This window comes from Lissotriton helveticus, chromosome 7 (assembly GCF_964261635.1).
Source record: "Lissotriton helveticus chromosome 7, aLisHel1.1, whole genome shotgun sequence".
NCBI lineage: Eukaryota > Metazoa > Chordata > Amphibia > Caudata > Salamandridae > Lissotriton > Lissotriton helveticus.
The window spans coordinates 1,732,433,518-1,732,451,416 of record NC_136068.1 but is presented as its reverse complement, the minus strand read 5'-3'; the positions used below and the strand labels follow the sequence as shown (position 1 = coordinate 1,732,451,416).

At 45.7% G+C, this 17,899-nt stretch overlaps 1 long non-coding RNA gene across 1 annotated transcript; it reads left to right on the top strand.

Annotated features, from left to right (window-relative positions):
- The first annotated feature begins 11,409 nt into the window (after positions 1 to 11,409).
- Positions 11,410 to 12,510, top strand: LOC144767655 (uncharacterized). Its single transcript, XR_013598297.1, has 3 exons — positions 11,410 to 11,471; positions 11,623 to 11,671; positions 12,192 to 12,510. It is a non-coding gene; the product is annotated as an uncharacterized LOC144767655 (long non-coding RNA).
- The last annotated feature ends 5,389 nt before the right edge of the window (positions 12,511 to 17,899 follow it).

The following is a 17,899-nucleotide window of genomic DNA, read 5'->3' as shown; positions in this document are numbered from 1 at the left end:
ACAGTAAAAGGCAGTATGCTCATTCCAGTTCTCAAGGACCTCAAGGTCCTGTTTATGTTTTCAATTATGTCTCCCCTTTTTCCACAGGAAGCCTCAATGTGGGGCCTACGGTAACTCTATTTTCTCTCCTCCCCCTTAGGCTATTAAGGCTATCTTTAGGCATAAGACATGTCCTGATGATGATTCGCATGATTCAGAAAGCGAATCGAAACGCCGTTGACACCCTTCTAACACCTTATACTGAACAAGCATTTTTATCAGAATTGTAAAGGTGTTATGGTTCATTGTTTTGCTTCACTTTGCCACTATTCAATTGGAAGTGTTGCTAACCACCAGCTTTTGCCTAAAAAAGCCCCCTTGTTTTTGTTTTCCTTGTGTATATGTTATTGTGTGAATTGTGGGACACAGGCTTGTGCCCCACGTTGTATATTCGTTGAAACATTTCTTGCAACTGATTTATAGTAAACATTAGACCCCCCCCCCCCCGGCTGGGCAGGTCAGGAAACCAAATATAGCTACGATTGTGTCTATATTGCATTTTTGCTTGTTGAATTTACCTTGCCTATGGACCACTGTTGTTTATAAAGCACTAAAAGAGAATCAGCAAAACCCTTAAGGAAAAAGCAAAACGTTTAGGGAAACATTACCAAAAGCCTCTCAGATCTATCACGTGTACCCTCCAATTGAAAGTTGGGGGTTCTACCCAGCTCCTAGGTAGTCCTCTTCACTAAGTCTGAAAAACCTAGATAGACCATCAGCATTGGAGTTATCCACCCCTGGTTGGTGCTCCGCCCAAAAACCCATCCCTTTGAAATTGACCACCGCACCAGCTTGGGATTCTCACCACTTATCTACGTTAGCCACCTGAGGGGTCTGTGGTCCGATTAAATCAAGAAGAAAGTGCCAAAGAAATACAGCCTCAACTTCTTCAAGGCCCAGATCTTCCCGTTCGATAGCTCTCCATCTTTGTTCCCTGGGAAAAACATCCGAAAGAGGAAGGCTACAGTTGGTCTAGGCCCTCCATGTTCAGCTGATACAGTACAGCCCCGATATCCTGTTTGAAGGCATCCTTCTGAATGATGAATTTCTGTGAGAAGACAGGGGTCCGGAGCACAGGAGCTTTGTACATGGCCTGTTTGAGAGAGTCAAACGAAGCTTTGGAGGCTCGGTTCATATTACTTTTCTGGGCTGCTTTTTTGAAGTCAGCTCCATCAAGGGAGTCACAACAGTGCTGTATCCCTTGATGATCCTCTGGTAGTGCCCATCGAGGCCCAAGAAGGCTCTGATGCCTGTTTGGTTTTTGGGGGTATCCACGGCCAGGATGGCTTCAATCTTGGCCTTGGCCCACCCGGTGTCCCAAGTACATCACTGATCCTTGCCCTACCTGGCACTTACTGACCTTGATAGTGAGGCCTGGTTGCTGCAGGACCTGAAGTACTTTCTAGAGATGAAAGAGATGATCTTGTCAACTGTTACTGAAGACGGCAATGTGTGTAGGTACGCAGCGGAGAAGGCCTCCATATCAGCAAGGATCTGGTTCACCAGCTTCATGAAGGTGGCGGGGGCATTCTTGAGCCCGAAGGGCAGGACCCTGAATTGGTAATGCCCTTCCGGAATGGAGGAGGCAGTTTTCTTCTCTGCTTCCTCAGCGAGAGCGATCTTCCAGTACCCAGTGAGTGTGGTTGTAGGTACTTAAAAACTGGGTTGCACCCAACCTGTCGCTCAGTTTATCCGCCCACGGAATTGGAAGGACATCCGTCCGCATCACGAATTCGGCCCCCTATAGTCCACGCAGAACCTTAGTTCAGGTGTGGTGCCTGCCGGGGTGGCTTTTGTACCAGTACTACCAGACTGGATCTGGGGCTGCTAGAGGGTTCTAGGGCCCCAATTCTAGCCTCTTAGACACGTCGGTCTTGATGCTAAACCTCACCTTATCTGACGACCTGTAAGATTTGCTCTTGACAGGGAGGTTGTCTCCTGTGTCCACATCATGGCATTGGAGGTGCGTGGTCCTTGGGATAGGAGAGAACAGAGGAGGAAACTGCTCCAACACCCAGTGACAGTCCCTTTCTGATTGGGAGTTAGGGTAGGGCAGGATTACTCTTTCCATCGATCCATCCATCTCTTTAGAGGGAAAGAGGCCAAGGGGGAAGATCACTCTCCTCTTCCTCCTGTTCATCTGTCACCATTAGCATGGCGACCTCCGACCTCTCAAAGTGTGGCTAGAGGCAATTGATGTGTAGTAACCGGAGAGGTGGGATTGGGGTCTTAAGAGCCACCAAATAGATGGTCTCCTCTTTGCAATCAATCACCTCATAGGGCCCAGTCCTGGAGGGGCTCCGGCTCTACAACCTCCATCACCCACACTTTTTCTCCAGGTGTCAACCCCACAGGAGTGACATTTCTGTTGTACCACTCCTTTATGACATCCTGGGGTGCTTCTAAGTAGGCAGCTTGCTTCCACAACCTGGCTATTTGCCTCTAGAAGGCCAGCATGAAACGTACTACATCCCTGGGAGTTCTTTTCGGAGACTGCTCCCAGCCCTCCTTGATCCAACTCAGAGGTCCCCTTACCAGGTACCCGAATAGAAGTTTGAAGGGCCTAAAACCCATTCACTTCTGAGGGACATGCCGGTAGGCAAACAACAGTCATGGCGAGAGGACATCCCACTATTTCCTCAGTGCCTCTGTTCATGCCTTTTTGTGTGTTATTGAATCTCTCAACAAGCCCATTCATTTGGGGGTGGTAAGGGGTGGAGAACTTATATGTCACTCCACACTCCTTCCACATAGCCTACATGTACGCAGACATGAAGTTCGTGCCCTTGTTAGACACCACCTCCTTGGGAGATCCCACTGGGGTAAAAGTCTCCATCAGGGCCTTCACTACAACCGGTTCAGCCGTGGTGATGCAGGTAGTCAGTATAAACACAGCCTCAATGCCGTGTGGGCGGAAGCGTGTGGATGTTTATGCCTCTCTTTTCAATATTATCTGTGATAAGTGGTGAGAGAAATTAAAGAGCTGGTAGAACCGTAAATATATCAGTGTTTAAAGAAGCTTATTACTGGGCATAGTGAAAGCTACATCTTCGATAAGCCTGAGCCTCCCATACTGCGGGTAATTATCACAAGCGAGAATGCTAATTGCTTTTCCATCTGCAGGCTGTGTCTGTGGTGAGGCCTATTGGGAGCTATTGAGGCCACACTATACATGGCTACTTAATGAGACTTTCTTTTATCGTTTTTAAAGCACAGAATCAGCTATTATTGAGAAAATAAATCCAAAACATGAGCTGCTTTTTTTACAACATGAAAAAAGTGAGGATAGGAGATTGCTTGACACCGTACAAGCTTGACAATTTTGGATTTTTACTAGTCCTGCAAGCATTAGTATTTACAAAGTATCAGGTCAGAATAAATAGCTCATGAACTTCCCTATTGCTGTCAGATTTACTCTGGCGAACGTGTTCCATAAAACAAACAGCTATTGCTTTACTTTAAATCTAAATGATAACAATACATCGATTATTTGTCGTTATAACGACTCTGAGTTGTTATTAAAAGCAGCACTTGCTGGCACTGATCTGTAGAAGTGCAGGTCAGATACAAGGAGAAAATGTGAAATGTAAGGGCCCGATTCACAGAACTAACCTAAGACAAAATCCTAAACCGACTACCAGTTTGGTATTCACAGAAGGCACTTACTCATTTTGGTATTCACAGAAGGCCCTTACTCATTTCGGTATTCACAGAAGTTAGGAGTCCTAACTTTAGGACTCCTAAATGCCTTCTGTGAACACCGAAAGTCTTAAAGTTAGGATTTTTCTCAGTTTAGGAGTAGTAAAGTTAGGACACCTAACTTTAGGACTCCTAAATTTTAGGATTTTATTTTAAGTTAGTTCTGTGAATCGGGCCCTATGGGAGGTAAGCAATTAGAAGTGAGTGGAAGATTCATCAAATTCAAAATAGCTGGACATTTCCACTTTATTGCAGAGCTTCTTACTCAATATATATGCATTTTAGAAATAGTACTATCTATTTTGCAACTTTTCTAGACATGCATATGCTTATATTTGTCTGTGAAGTTTTAACAAACCTTTATGGAACAGCATTAGTCAACAGTGGAAATTAAATACCTGGATTGTGCATTTACCCAGAACGGATAAAAGAAGGCACTGTTTTGAGGTTCATTGCATCATCTCGCGACTTCAAAACTGATTTCCACTTCAAACGAATAATAGTATGTTACTACTGCTGAATTCCGACACATGGACCCACGACAATACCTTTCAGTCATTCCCAGGGCGTTGTCTGAACACCAACCCAACACAAATATTGAACAAGAGCACATTTCTAACATTCACTATCACATGTGTATCACAACACTGGGAGCCAACGCGCGAGCATTTTTTGAGGACGCTGCCACGTTTTGCTCTTCCTATTATACATCATATGCACAACACACAGGACTGCAACACTCCCTCTGCCTACACTAATTTTCCAGTACTGGGTCAGCTGCCATCCATGAATTAGAAGAATAAATCACTGTTAAGATCTGCGATCTCCTCACTTCCAGTTATGGTGCTGTTGACACAAATGTTGCAGAGCAATCAAAAGCTTCAAGTTCAAGTTCAAGTTCAGGGATTTATATAGCGCACTACTCACCCAGAGGGTCTCAAGGCGCTTGGGGAAGGGGGGTTCAAATTTTGTCAAATAGCCAGGTTTTAAGTTCTTTTCTGAAGAAGATGTGGTCTTGAGTAAGGCGGAGGTGAGTGGGGAGTGAGTTCCAGGTCTTGGCCGCCAGGAAGGAGAAGGATCTGCCACCCATAGTGGATTTTCGGATGCGCGGGGCTGTGGCGAGGGCTTGATTGGACGATCTAAGTTGGCGAGTGGGTGTGTAGAAGGACAGTCGAGTGTTGAGGCATTCGGGTCCTAGTTTGTAGAGGGCCTTGTGTGCGTGGGTGAGAAGACGGAATGTAATTCTCTTGTTGACGGGAAGCCAGTTGAGGTCTTTTAGGTGTCCGGTGATGTGATCTTGGCGAGGGATGTCCAATATGAGTCTCGCTGATGCCTTTTGGATGCGTTGGAGTTTTTTCTGTAGTTTTGCTGTGATTCCGGCGTATAGTGTGTTACCATAATCCAGTCGACTCGTGACCAGTGCGTAGGTGACAGTCTTTCTTGTTTCGAGGGGGATCCAGCGGAAGATCTTTTTGAGAATACGAAGTACGTTGAAGCAGGAGGATGAGACTGCGTTGACTTGTCTGGACATCGAGAGAGAGGAGTCTAGGATGAAACCCAGGTTGCGTGCGTGGTCTGTGGGTGTGGGTGCTGTGCCCAGAGCGGAAGGCCACCAAGAGTTGTCCCAGGCAGAGGGGGAGGATCCAAGGATGAGCACCTCCGTTTTGTCTGAGTTGAGTTTTAGGCGGCTATGTTTCATCCATTCGGCTACTTCTTTCATGCCTTCGTGAAGATTGGTTTTGGCGGTGTTAGGGTCTTTGGTGAGGGAAAGGATTAACTGGGTGTCGTCGGCGTAAGAGATGATGTTAAGGTTGTGTTGACGCGCGATGGAGGCGAGTGGACTCATGTAAACGTTGAAGAGGGTGGGACTGAGTGATTATCCTTGTGGTACTCCACAGATGACTTCAGTGGCCTCTGAGTTGAATGGGGGAAGTCGGACTCTTTGAGTTCTCCCGGCGAGGTATGAGATGATCCAGTCCAAGGCTTTTCCTTGTATGCCGATGTTGCTGAGGCGTTGTATAAGGGTGCTGTGGCAGACTGTGTCGAAAGCGGCCGAGAGGTCGAGTAGAATGAGGGCCGCTGTTTCTCCGTTATCCAATAGTGTTCTGATGTCGTCTGTTGCTGCAATGAGGGCGGTTTCGGTGCTGTGTTTGGCCCGAAATCCGGACTGAGAGGGATCGAGGGAGTTGTTGGGTTCAAGGAAGGCGGCGAGTTGGCTGTTGACGGCTTTCTCAATGACTTTGGCGGGGAAGGGGAGGAGGGATATGGGTCGGTAGTTTTTAAGTTCAGAGGGGTTTGCTGTGGGTTTCTTCAAGAGGGCGCTGAAGTTCGGCGTGTTTCCAGCTTTCTGGGAAGGTGGCAGAGTTGAACGAGCAGTTGATGACATCACGGAGATGGGGTGCGATGATGGATTCAGCTTTGTGGAAGATGTGGTGGGGGCAGGGGTCGGTTGGCGAGCCAGAGTGGATTGAGTTCATTAGGCGGATGGTGTCTTCGGTGGTGATTGGGTTCCAGGCGCTGAGGTTGTTAGTTGGCGGTGTGGGATCTGAGGAGGGTGGGGAGGGTTGTTCGCAGGGAGTGTTCTCGAAGCTGTTGTGGATGTCGGCAATTTTGTTGTAGAAGAAGTAGGATAACACATCGCAGAGGTCTTGGGAGGGAGTGATGTCGTTAGATGCTGCAGCGGGGTTGGTGAATTCTTTGACGATGTTGAAAAGTTCCTTGCTGTTGTGGGCGTTGTTGTCGAGACGATCCTTGAAAGCTGATTTCTTGGTGGATCGAATCAGTTGGTGGTGTTTGCGGGTAGCCGCCTTGAGGGTGGCCATGTTGTCGGTGGTTGGGTTTTTTCTCCATGTTTTCTCTAGGGTGCGGCATAGCTTCTTGGATTTTTTAAGGTCATCATTGAACCAGGGAGCCTTTTTGCTGTCTGAATTGATCTGGTGCTTTTTCAGGGGTGCTAATTCGTCAGCGCCGTGGGTGATCCATTGCTTGAGTTTGGTGGCCGCTTGGTTTGGGTCCAATGAGAGGGTGGGAGGGTTTTGGTTGAGTGATGTGAGGAGTTGGTCGGAGGTGATTTTGTTCCAGTTTCTCCGAGGAATAGGTTGTGGGCGGTTGTGGGTCAAGGTGGTTTTGTAGCTGAAGTGAACACAGCTGTGGTCCGTCCAATGGAGAGCTGTGGTGCGGTCGAAGGAAATGTGCTTGCTGGAGGTGAAGATAGGGTCGAGCGTGTGTCCGGCTACATGGGTGGGGGTGTCCACAAGTTGTTTGAGTCCGAGATTGGCCAGGTTGCCCAGAAGGGAGTTGGTGTTGCTGTCGTGTTTGTTTTCAAGGTGGAAGTGAGGTCTCCTAATAGAATGTAGTTCTCGGAGGCGAGGGCATGTGGGCTGACGAAGTCTGTGATGTCATCGCTGAATTGAGTGGGGGTTCCTGGAGGCCTGTAGGTGAGGGTGCCTCTAAGTGTGGTCCTAGGGTCGGTGTGGATCTGGAAGTGGAGATGTTCGGCGGTTGCAAGATTATCGTCGATGCTGGTCGTGATTTTGATGGTGTGCCTGTGGATGATGGCGATGCCTCCTCCTGTTTAGTTGGTGCGGTCTTTTCGGATGATCTTGTAAGCGTCCGGTATGGCTATAGCGATGTCGGGTGCTGATGATGTGTTCATCCATGTTTCTGTAAGGAAGGCGATGTCCGGTGATGCAGTGTCGAGTAGGTCCCAGAGTTCCGATGCGTGTCTGTGGACCGAGCGGGAGTTCAGCAGGATGCACTTCAGGTGGTTGGAGTCGGAGCAATGTTTGGAGGAAGTAGATTTGGTGAGGGTCCTGAAGCAGGTGAACTTACAGGTGTGACAGGCGAAAGGGCCGTGGGTACGTCCTGGGGTGGCTTCGCAGCATTGTGGTGTGCGTCCGGGGTTGAGGGCGAGGAGAGTTGCGGCATCATATGTGAGTCTAGTGGGCTGGGTACGGCGGGGGCCAGGGGGTCTGGCGCTGGGCGCGGTCCAGGCGCGGACGGGCGTAGACGGGCTTACCTTTGGCGCACCTTCGGCGCGACCGCTGCGCGTGGACGCTGCACGTAGGTACATCTGTCCAAAATGGAGAGTGGAGGGGGCGGAGCGTGGGAGGGGCAGCTGGGAGGCGGGAGCGAGGTGGAGGGAGGGTCTGGGACAACAAACAAAATGGCAGCAACAATAACAAATGCTGCAAGGCCGGGCGAGATTGGGGCACAAAGCAGTTACAATAATGGAGCGCTATGGGGGTGAACTTATTTATGCAGCAGTGGCTAGCGGTAGGAAGCGCTGTGGCAAAGTTAAAGCGCTACGATATTTGGCTGCCGACGATAAGAAATGCACACAGCAGCAAGTATTACACGAGCAAGCAGTCGAGACAAAGTGCACTCGGCAGTAAGTATTTTACAATAGATACAAAGCCAAATCAGTGCGCGACTTAACAGCAGTATGCACTCAGCAATGGTTATCTAACAGTGATACAATGCCCAAGCAGTGCGCAATTAAGCAGCAGTATGCACTCCGCAATGGTTATCTAAACAATGATACAATGCCCAGCAGTGCGTAAATTGAGAGCAGTGGCTAGCGGTTGGAAGAGCACTTGTGAGACTTAAAGCGCTACGATACCAGTCGGGAGGAGGTGAGGGGAGCGACCGCTTCTGCCGAGGACAGGACGGTCACTCCTGAGCAGCATTTTATCTGGTCCTTCACTCTAGCAGCAAAGCAGATCTGAACTTATGAGCTGGTGATGAAACAGAAATACAAACAGAAACTTAAAAATTATAGCCTGTTCAGCAACCCTTTCTAGAAGCATGTGCTCCCATTGATCACAAACCAATCCTTTAAATCAGGACAAGGGTGTCTTGCTGTAAAAGCGGCCATCATTCACCTTGAATATGGACCCTCTTCTTAACCATTCAGCAGAACACCCCCTTTAACTTACCAGACTATAGTCTGTATGTGGTTTGGCATCACCAGTGAATGTATGCTCCCATAACGATACAGCTTGGGCCCGCCTATTCCCGTAAAAGTTTGCATCATGGTAGGGCACCTCACTTTTCAGTTCCACAGATATGAATCCACAACTTCACAAAGTGTGTACCTGGGTAATAATAATAATTCCTATTTGCAATCTGGGAACATGTCACCCTTAAGGGTTTCAAGGCGCTGGGGGCTGTCTGGAAGATTAAGTGAGCTATTGCCCAGAGTCACATACTGCTGAGCTGAGCTGCCGCTAGCGCCAGGTATTGAACGGCATGCCCCGAGCTACAGAGTCAGCCGCTCTTGCCGCTGCACCACACCTCTCTGGTGCAATGCCGCAGCGCAGTCAATTTGAACTGCTCCTGCTTCTTTCACTCTCACACCCAAACATCCAACATTTCACTCTGTATATAAAGATGTGCTCTATAATGAGCCAGAAACACTGGGTGGAGCCTTCGATAGTTCGTGAATAATGACAGGTTTGTCAAGCTAGCTGGGTTTTCGACCTTCTGCTCCTCTCTTACCTCGCAGGACTAAAGAGTGAAAGAGAAGAGGAATGGTTACAAATTAGCAAAAGGAGCATACATGGCTGGGGTTGGCTAGGAGCAGGAAAGAAAGGGAAGGACTTCCTTCCAAGTGCAGCGCGAATCCAAGCAATCCCGGAGCTGCTCTTATGCTGTTTTCAGCATGAAAGCAGCAGCAGGATTGGTTGGAGCAGGCTAACCTAGTGCTCCTTTTGTGGCTGGGGACCTGTGCCAGCAATACCCTGGCTGTTTCCCAGGCCTGGGATTTCTGGATCTGAAGTGCCCATGTTGGATAGCTGGATAATCTGAAATGTGCACTGGGCCCTGGGAGACATCCTGCAATACGCAGGAATCTGTGCCACCCTTACACTCCAGCAGCGTGGGCCAGTGGCACACAGAATAATAAAATGGTAAGGACAATTTTATTATTCTGTGCTTACCGCTGTGCCAGCAGGTGGAGTGATGCTCTTACTCCAACGAAGCGAAACCGCTGCTGCCCAAAGGCACTGGAGCACTCTACATGAGCACCAGTTACATTACACAAGTTCACATTCATTTTTTAGGTATGGGGCGATTTATTGATGTACCCAGAATCACAGGATGTTGAGCTGACGTTGAGATTCAAACTTTGTTCCCCAGTTCCAAAGTTGGCAGCTCTGGTCTTAAAGCCACATCCTGGGTACAGGCAGAGTGGCAGGCAGAAGGCACATGAAAGCTCGGCTTGTTATAGGCTTGAGGTTCCAATATGACCTGAAGCTGAGCCAGAGCCATGCTTCAGGCTCAAGCCTGGCTCAAACTTTCATTAGCTCGCCCACTTCTAGTCATCCACACTCCCTGCATGTCCTGCCCCTGTGCTGCTTCTCTGAGATACCCCCTCCAACTAGAAATCTTTGTAAAGCCACGCGTAGCTGGCTTGGATCATCCCCACAGAGAGAGGAGCAGGCAGGAGTGATTATAACTCACAGGGCTTGGACCAAGCCATTTCCAGCAGGTAAGTCTGTCGTTTAGCAATAACAATTGCCAATGGCAGGGTAAAGGCTGCACACCTTGTCCAGAAAGATGGGCTGCCTGTCCTACCTACACATCCTAGGTGTTATGTTGCTGGAGAGCTGTTGTTTGGATGCAATACACCATCTAAGAGTTTCATCCCCTTGTAGAACATTACCGCTGAATTAATGGGATTCGTACAAGAAAATGCAATTTGCTAGGATTGATTCCCCTCTAACATTTGGGACAAACATTGAATGTAATTGGGCAGCTGGATTTACTCCAACTGCAAAAAACAACAAGTGATGGACTGAATGTGGATCAATGTCACACACTTCCCCAGTCAAAAGATCTGGGCCCAAATCCATCGTTTTTTTGCACTCCACACCACCCTGGGTCAGATAATGGCTTTATGCAAATCAGCTCTGACCCTGTTGCCCCATGGGAACAGTCCAGTCCGAACTACAACAGCCATAACTTTCCCAGACCGGAATCAAGCATCCGAGGACCGGACCGGTTTCGAGGTAACACCTCTCTTCAGCCCGGCTAGCTTGACTCCAAGTGGTGTGGAGTGCCTGGGACCCACGTCTGGGCATCCCCAGCGCACTTAGGGCGGAAATTGCAAAAAACAACAAGTGATGGACTGAATGTGGATCAATGTCACACACTCCCCCAGTCAAAAGATCTGGGCCCAAATCCATCGTTTTTTTGCACTCCACACCACCCTGGGTCAGATAATGGCTTTATGCTTTTCCCACTTGATCCAGTAATGTTAATTTGTTTATTTATTAAAATGTATCACCCTCAGAAACCTTGCAATAAGGCTCCTTTTGACACTGTGGCACCTCACATACCAGTGATCAGACTCAGGTCTCCAGTCCAAACGCAGTGTAAATTATAATGTCCACAACTACTTGCTGTGTAAATAACTGTTTCTACAATGTAAGTCCTGGCGTGAACCTCACGCTTCGTTTTCATTTCTTTCCAGCATTGCGGAGCAACCCCGCGAGCCAACCGACCCTGCTATGTGTAGTTATACAACCTAACCTGCTGGCTGTATCTTCACGGTAGCCTAGCTACCGACAGCACGCCACCGCGTACTGCTAGCCCCGCCCCCTACACGCCCAGGCCGCGCCCAAACCCGGAAGCGGCCGACTCCTCTTTACCGCGTCCAGCTGCCCTCGAAATTACTAGCCGAGCAGTGGACGCGAGGAGTAGGTCGACTCTGATCTTACCTGCCTGAAACTGTAAGTAGATTCATGATACCAGGCCCCGGGTACACATCCATGTACCGGGTCCACGAGGGCGCCGCCCACCACCCACACAGCGTCCTGAGCGGCGCAGAGATTTACAACGCTCGCGCTCTGTTTGTCTCTTACAGAATTTGTTATTATACAGGCATTGACCCTACGCCCTGCCCGTTGAAGCGCAGAGCACTCATATTTGAGTAAGCATATTCCCAAGTCATTCTGAACTTAAGTGTGTCCTTCAGTGTTACATGTATGTTTGTTTTTGTTTGTTAATTTAATGTTATTCACTTACACGTTTGAGTCGGTTGCTGACAAATGTATATAGCACTACCGAGTTACATCTATGCCCTAATTCACTTCACCGTACATTCAACTGTAATGGAATAGGTTCCGCCCTGTCATTAAATATCCTGCGAGTAGCCTAGGCACCACGTGACAGACCTGTTCCGTGTAGCACAAGTATCTTACACCCAATACTCAAACCCCCCCTGGGTCGTGCTAGCACTGCATGCAACTTGCGTGCACCTACCCTTTGCCATAGATGTTGACTAGTATCACCCCTCCACCTCGGTATTACGTATATCTGGAGAACCACCCCCCCCCCCTTTTCATTTGGCACTATATATCAATTGCACTGAGAGACTGCACGACGTTACAGGAGAGTAAGTCTATCACTCAATACCTGATTGTTCTTTATCCACCCTTCTCTCCTTACAGGTCTCTCTTCTTTACCCGCCAGCTCACTTATTTTATTGAGCGGCACTCACCACTGGCAATTTTTGCCAGTAGGCACACAGGGGATCAAGGACGGGTGTGCTTTTTAGGGAGCACGCACCCCCTGTCCACCTGTTTTTTCTGGTCCTGACGAATACCGGGCAATAGCCCTTATGGTAGAAACATGTTGACCACTCAACACATATAGAGATCCCTTGGTCGTAACCCTCCCTACCAGGATCTCGCCAGTATTAATTTTAAAACATTGTTCAGTTGCTCTAAAAATAAAACTACTTTTTCTGAGTACAACCAGGACAATTTTTAACATTTTTTTGCACCTACAGCCACAACCCGCTCCACTGTAGTCCAGGTGTTGCAGCACACCTTGGTGTCGCTAGGACGCCAAGGTGGACCCCGATGATGAAGCATGTCACCACTAGGTGGTGAGTGAGGGGTTTCTATCAAAAGGATGAATTTCCTTCTTTTTGCCAAGAACCGGTCCTCCAGATACGTCTGTTCTTCAAAATCATAGTGGATACTCCTCTCTTTGTTTTTGCCATATCTCCTCCCAGGGGAATAGGAGAAGTCTCTAGTTCACTTTTGGGTGAACGAACTCCCTTACTCTCTTCTTTGTTTGGAACAACACTGATTTGCATAAAGCCATTATCTGACCCAGGGTGGTGTGGAGTGCAATAAAACGATGGATTTGGGCCCAGATCTTTTGACTGGGGGAGTGTGTGACATTGATCCACATTCAGTCCATCACTTGTTGTTTTTTGGGATTTACTCCAACAGCACCCCAAGTTTGAATATAAACTGGCCCCTGCAATGTATCCAGATTTTACCTTTCACTTAAAGAAACTATGTGGCCATTTAAAGTAAGGCAAGGAACAGAGGCAGCATCATTGTCAGTTTCACCTAGAGAAGAATAGGGCACGATCTTGCTGCTTAATTCTGGGAAGACGTAGACTGCTTGGACCACTCAAAATGTACCTTGCCCAGTCAGAGCCTGCAATCCAGTGCCTTATACATTAGGCACTTATCGGCGCTAACTCAGACCGAGGATGTAACCTCTGGACCAGAGTCTAGCCCGACTTGAAACAGCAGTCAGTCTTCAGGAGATTACTGGTGACCAATCATCTTTTCAGACAATAGAGCAGCATCTGTGACATCATTGTGGCACCTCTCCCACGGGGCCCTTGACCACTGAGGCCTCTTGCACCCAGAGCCTGATGCTCCCATTAGCAATACCTCTTTGTAGGCTTGAAGGTAGCATGCCTGATGACCTGGATAGGAGCACCGCTATGGGGCACTTTTCAACCTCTCTTTTCCCTATTACTGGAAAAGTGTAGGAATGCTTTCTTATAGTTCGTATTTGGCCATGCCATGGCTCGCATGGGGAGGGGAGGATTCTTTATAGTTAAGTTTGGTGTTTATACTCTAAGGGGCCCTTGGAAACTGGTAGATGCACAGTGTACAGGATAACAAAGTCTCTTCTGCCTTGATGTGTCCATATTGATCACTGGTCTATTGTTACATAAAGCAAAGACCTACCCTACAGCATTGTGCTCATATTCCCAAATTGAACGGGCCTATCAATATTTGATTGTCTGTCTCTTTTATGCTATAGGAGGAACCTGGTTTCTCGCTAGAGCAATGAAAATGTGTATATAAAAAAGGTAGCATGCCTGACTCTGCCACAGTACCTTTGTTCAGTGGCTAATCACTACTGTGCTACAGTCACCCTGAGGGTTGATGCAAGTAGGAGGCTTGAGAGTAAGAACCCACTGTGTGCACCCAACTCAAAGGCCAAGAGCATCAAAGGAGACACATCATCCCTCCGGAGCTCTCACACTCCCCTCCAAGCCCAACAGCACTGCAGTGACCACAACTACCTGGCATCTGTTTCGTCAACAGTGTAAGCACCAAGAAGAGCTGGCATTTCTGACCAAGGCCTTTCATCTTCGCTCAGCCCTTGCTCTGATGCTGCTGATCTGTTTGATGAGGACCGTGTGATCCTGCTCTTCTTCTGCTAGGTCAGTGACTGTTAACTGAAATTGGACAGAAGATCAGAGCCAGCAGTATATTTGCACAATCTAGAACCTGGTGAACAAAGATCAAATCACATGCTTGCCTATAGGCCCTATGCACTTATTGTAACCCTCATTTTTACAAGCTGCCCATTGCTCTGCATATTACTTTAGTAATAATGAAAGTCATATTCCAGTCACATATCCTTTTTTGGTTTTATAAAAGAAGACTACTGCTTAGATGTCATATGTGTTGTGAGTAGTATAAAGGTTACCTGAACTAGTCATTCTAGCCCACACCACTGAACAAGATTGAGCCTTGACTATTTGACTTTGCTTCACTCTGTAAATCAAATACTACAAAAGAAGCAGTGGGCACTTTTTAGGTCTCGGCCTTCGCAACGCGCATGCGTTGCAAAGGAAAAATACCTTTTTCTGAGCGCTTTGGCTTTTTTTGCACGTCAGTAGAATCACTCGCCGGAGCGCGTGCCACCATCTGGCAGCAATTAGTGCTCCTGTGAGTGAATCTCGCCTGCCCCCCCTCTCACCCCTCCACCGCACGAGGCGCTAGTGTTTGTTGCTTGTTTATCTGGGAAGTGTAGAAACTGATACACACACACCCCTACTGTAAATAAACACTTCAGACCTGTGAATTATAAACATATCAATGCATGATGTTCGCTGTACGCTTTTACAGTTGACCATTAACAGGGAGTTCGCGAATGCCATGCTAGGATCAGGCAGTGCTTACTATGTGCCAAAAGAAGACGTTGATAGTGACGCTTCCTCTGCGATGACGAGCAATAGCCTCTCCCAGCCTCTCTTCCAGCATTGCTGAACCTCTGTGCTGTGCTCGTCCTGTCCTGTGATCATCCACCCCTAGAGATGACATAAGCCCCCAGACTCGAGAGCCCGACGCTGCACAGCTCACACCCAAACATGGTGAAGAAGGGACGAGCCGCAGTGATTGCCGGCCTGCTCTTTCTCTGCCTCCTTTGCGCCATAAAGGCCACCAAACAGGAACACAAGATAATAGAGGGCTGATCACGGGACAACACCGCTCAAGCCTGATCCTCCGGTGCCTTATCCATTTGCAGCCTGTATTCATATCCAGCTGCTTTATGCATGCTTCTACCCAGGGCAAGATCCTGAGCTCCAATAACTTCTGCATGTTGCCGCTTTTCAGTTGTATATACCTGCAGCCTTAGGTATATGGTGCTGCCCCTGTGCATGCTGCCTCTTTCAGCCTTCCCAGCTGGCTTGGCAATAGCTCCAGTGGGGAAAGCTATTGACTTTGCCAATGCTTGTTCTTTCACAACGATGGTTACAAATCACCTAATAATCTTAGTGTGGCGAAATACATGCGTGATGCCTGGTTCTTTGTAAAGCGCTCTAATGCCCTGGGGCCTGGCTCCGTTTTCAGGTTAGCCACCATCTCCATTTCATTCTTTAAGTTCAAAATATTTTATTGACATTTTTGAGTATAGATAACAAACAAAGACAATACAAAAAATATTACAATTTGGCTAAAATACCCATGTAACTATTCATAAATTGATCAAACAAATTATAGTAGGTAAAGATTGTAACATATTCAAATTAATGTAAAGGAGGAAGGTAAAAGGGGAACATGTATAATAGTTATTGCAGATAATAACAATAGAGCTACTATATCTTATAATAAAAATGTATCTAAATGTGACAAAATTCATAGAAAATTCGGAATTACAACATTAAGAAGATAAATATATATCAACAGGTAACCAAAAAGATTGATAAGAAATAGAATTATGATTAATCCCATTTATGGATAATTGAGCCCCTTTTCTTGTAAAGATAACCCAAGACCACCAAGCATTTACAGATAATTTAGAAACATCTTTCCAACAAAAAGTGATGGATTTTAATGCTGCAGAAATTAAGAAATTAAATAGTTTACTTTCTAACTCATGTAATTGTGGTGAGAGTATAACAGATTTACAAATAATTAATGGGTATGAAACATTTATATGAATGTTCAAAATCTTTTTTATGATATCGGAAGCTTTAGACCAAAATTTTAAAACTAAAGGGCAATCTAAAAGCATATGTTGTAATGTACCGGGGTGTAATTTACAATGCCAACAATCTGTAGATGGTATAAGTTTAGCTTGAAATAGGCGCAATGGTGTCCATAAACGATTAAATAGAATATAAGAATTGGTTTGGTATATTGAAACAGGTAGCCAACCCAATACACTATTGAGCCAAATATCTTTCCATGTGTCAGCAGCTAAAAAAAGCGAAAGTTCAGCATTCCAAAAACTTAAAAGCATATCAATATTACTACCTAAGGTATCTGATAATTTTTTTATATAAAATGGAAACACCATGAGAAGAGAGAGAAACCGTTTGAATATAAATAGATAAGTCAGCTGCAACATTAGACGGAATAACATTAGGGAAGGAATCCAAGATTGAATTACACAAAATTCGATATTTAGGAAACTCTAATTTAGTTAAGCCAAATCTTAATTGTAACAATTCAAAAGAAATAAAAGCATTATTAGTATAGATATTTTTGAGATAAAAAATACCAGCTTTAATCCATGAAAACCAGAAATTAACCTTCCTATTTAATTTAATAACATTACTATACCACAGTGATAACTCTTCTGTATTATTCATTGGAGAAAGAAAAAGTAAGTCAAGATCATTAAATAACATTTTAGTAGATTTAATAATAACTGATTTGTTGAGAAAAGTAGTATTATTAGACATGGATAATAAAGTAGATAAAGGAAATGGATGTACTATAGCTCTCTCAATCAAGAGCCACACAGGGAATTATTTAACAACTATTGATTACACCATAATGAACTTTGTTTTGAAATAAAGGCTTTATGATAAAGGAAGAAATCAGGGATACCGAATCCTGCATTGCGTTTAGGCACTTTTAATATTTTATAACTAATTTGAGGGGATTTGTTGTTCCATTAAAACTTTGACAACAATTTATCAACATCCTTATAAAACTTTAATGGAAATTGAGTAGGAATCATGGCAAGAGTGTAAAAGATTTTGGGAGCTATAGTCATTTTGATAGAATCCAATCTACCCCACCACGAAAGATGTAATGATGACCATTTAGATATTTTGTTTTTAATATAATTTATGATGAGATCACTATTTAACGTTATTGTAGATTTTATGGATGAAGAAAATAAAATACCAAGATATTTTATCTTATTCTTTTGCCAAACAATTCCATGCAAGGGAAGTACAATAAACATTTAATGGAAAAAATTCAGTTTTATTGGTATTTAAAGTGTACCCAGAGACTGCAGAGTATTTTGTGATAATATCCATTAATGGGAGAAAGGAAGAAATAGGATCACTATTCACTAATGAATAACAGCACATCATCCGCAAAAGCAAGGGTTTTAACAATAACATCTTTAATAATACTTCCCTTTAAGGTATCACATTTTCTTATAGAGGTAAGAAAAGGTTCAATGTCCAATTAAAAATAAAAGAGGAGAAAGAGGACATCCTTGTCTTCTACCTCTAAAAAGCGAAAATTGAGTGGATACTTGGCCATTAATAAATAAACGAGCAGTAGGAGCAAAATATAAAGCAGCAATCATGCATATAAAAGTATCTCCAAAATTAAATGACGAAAACGTATGAAATAAAAATTGC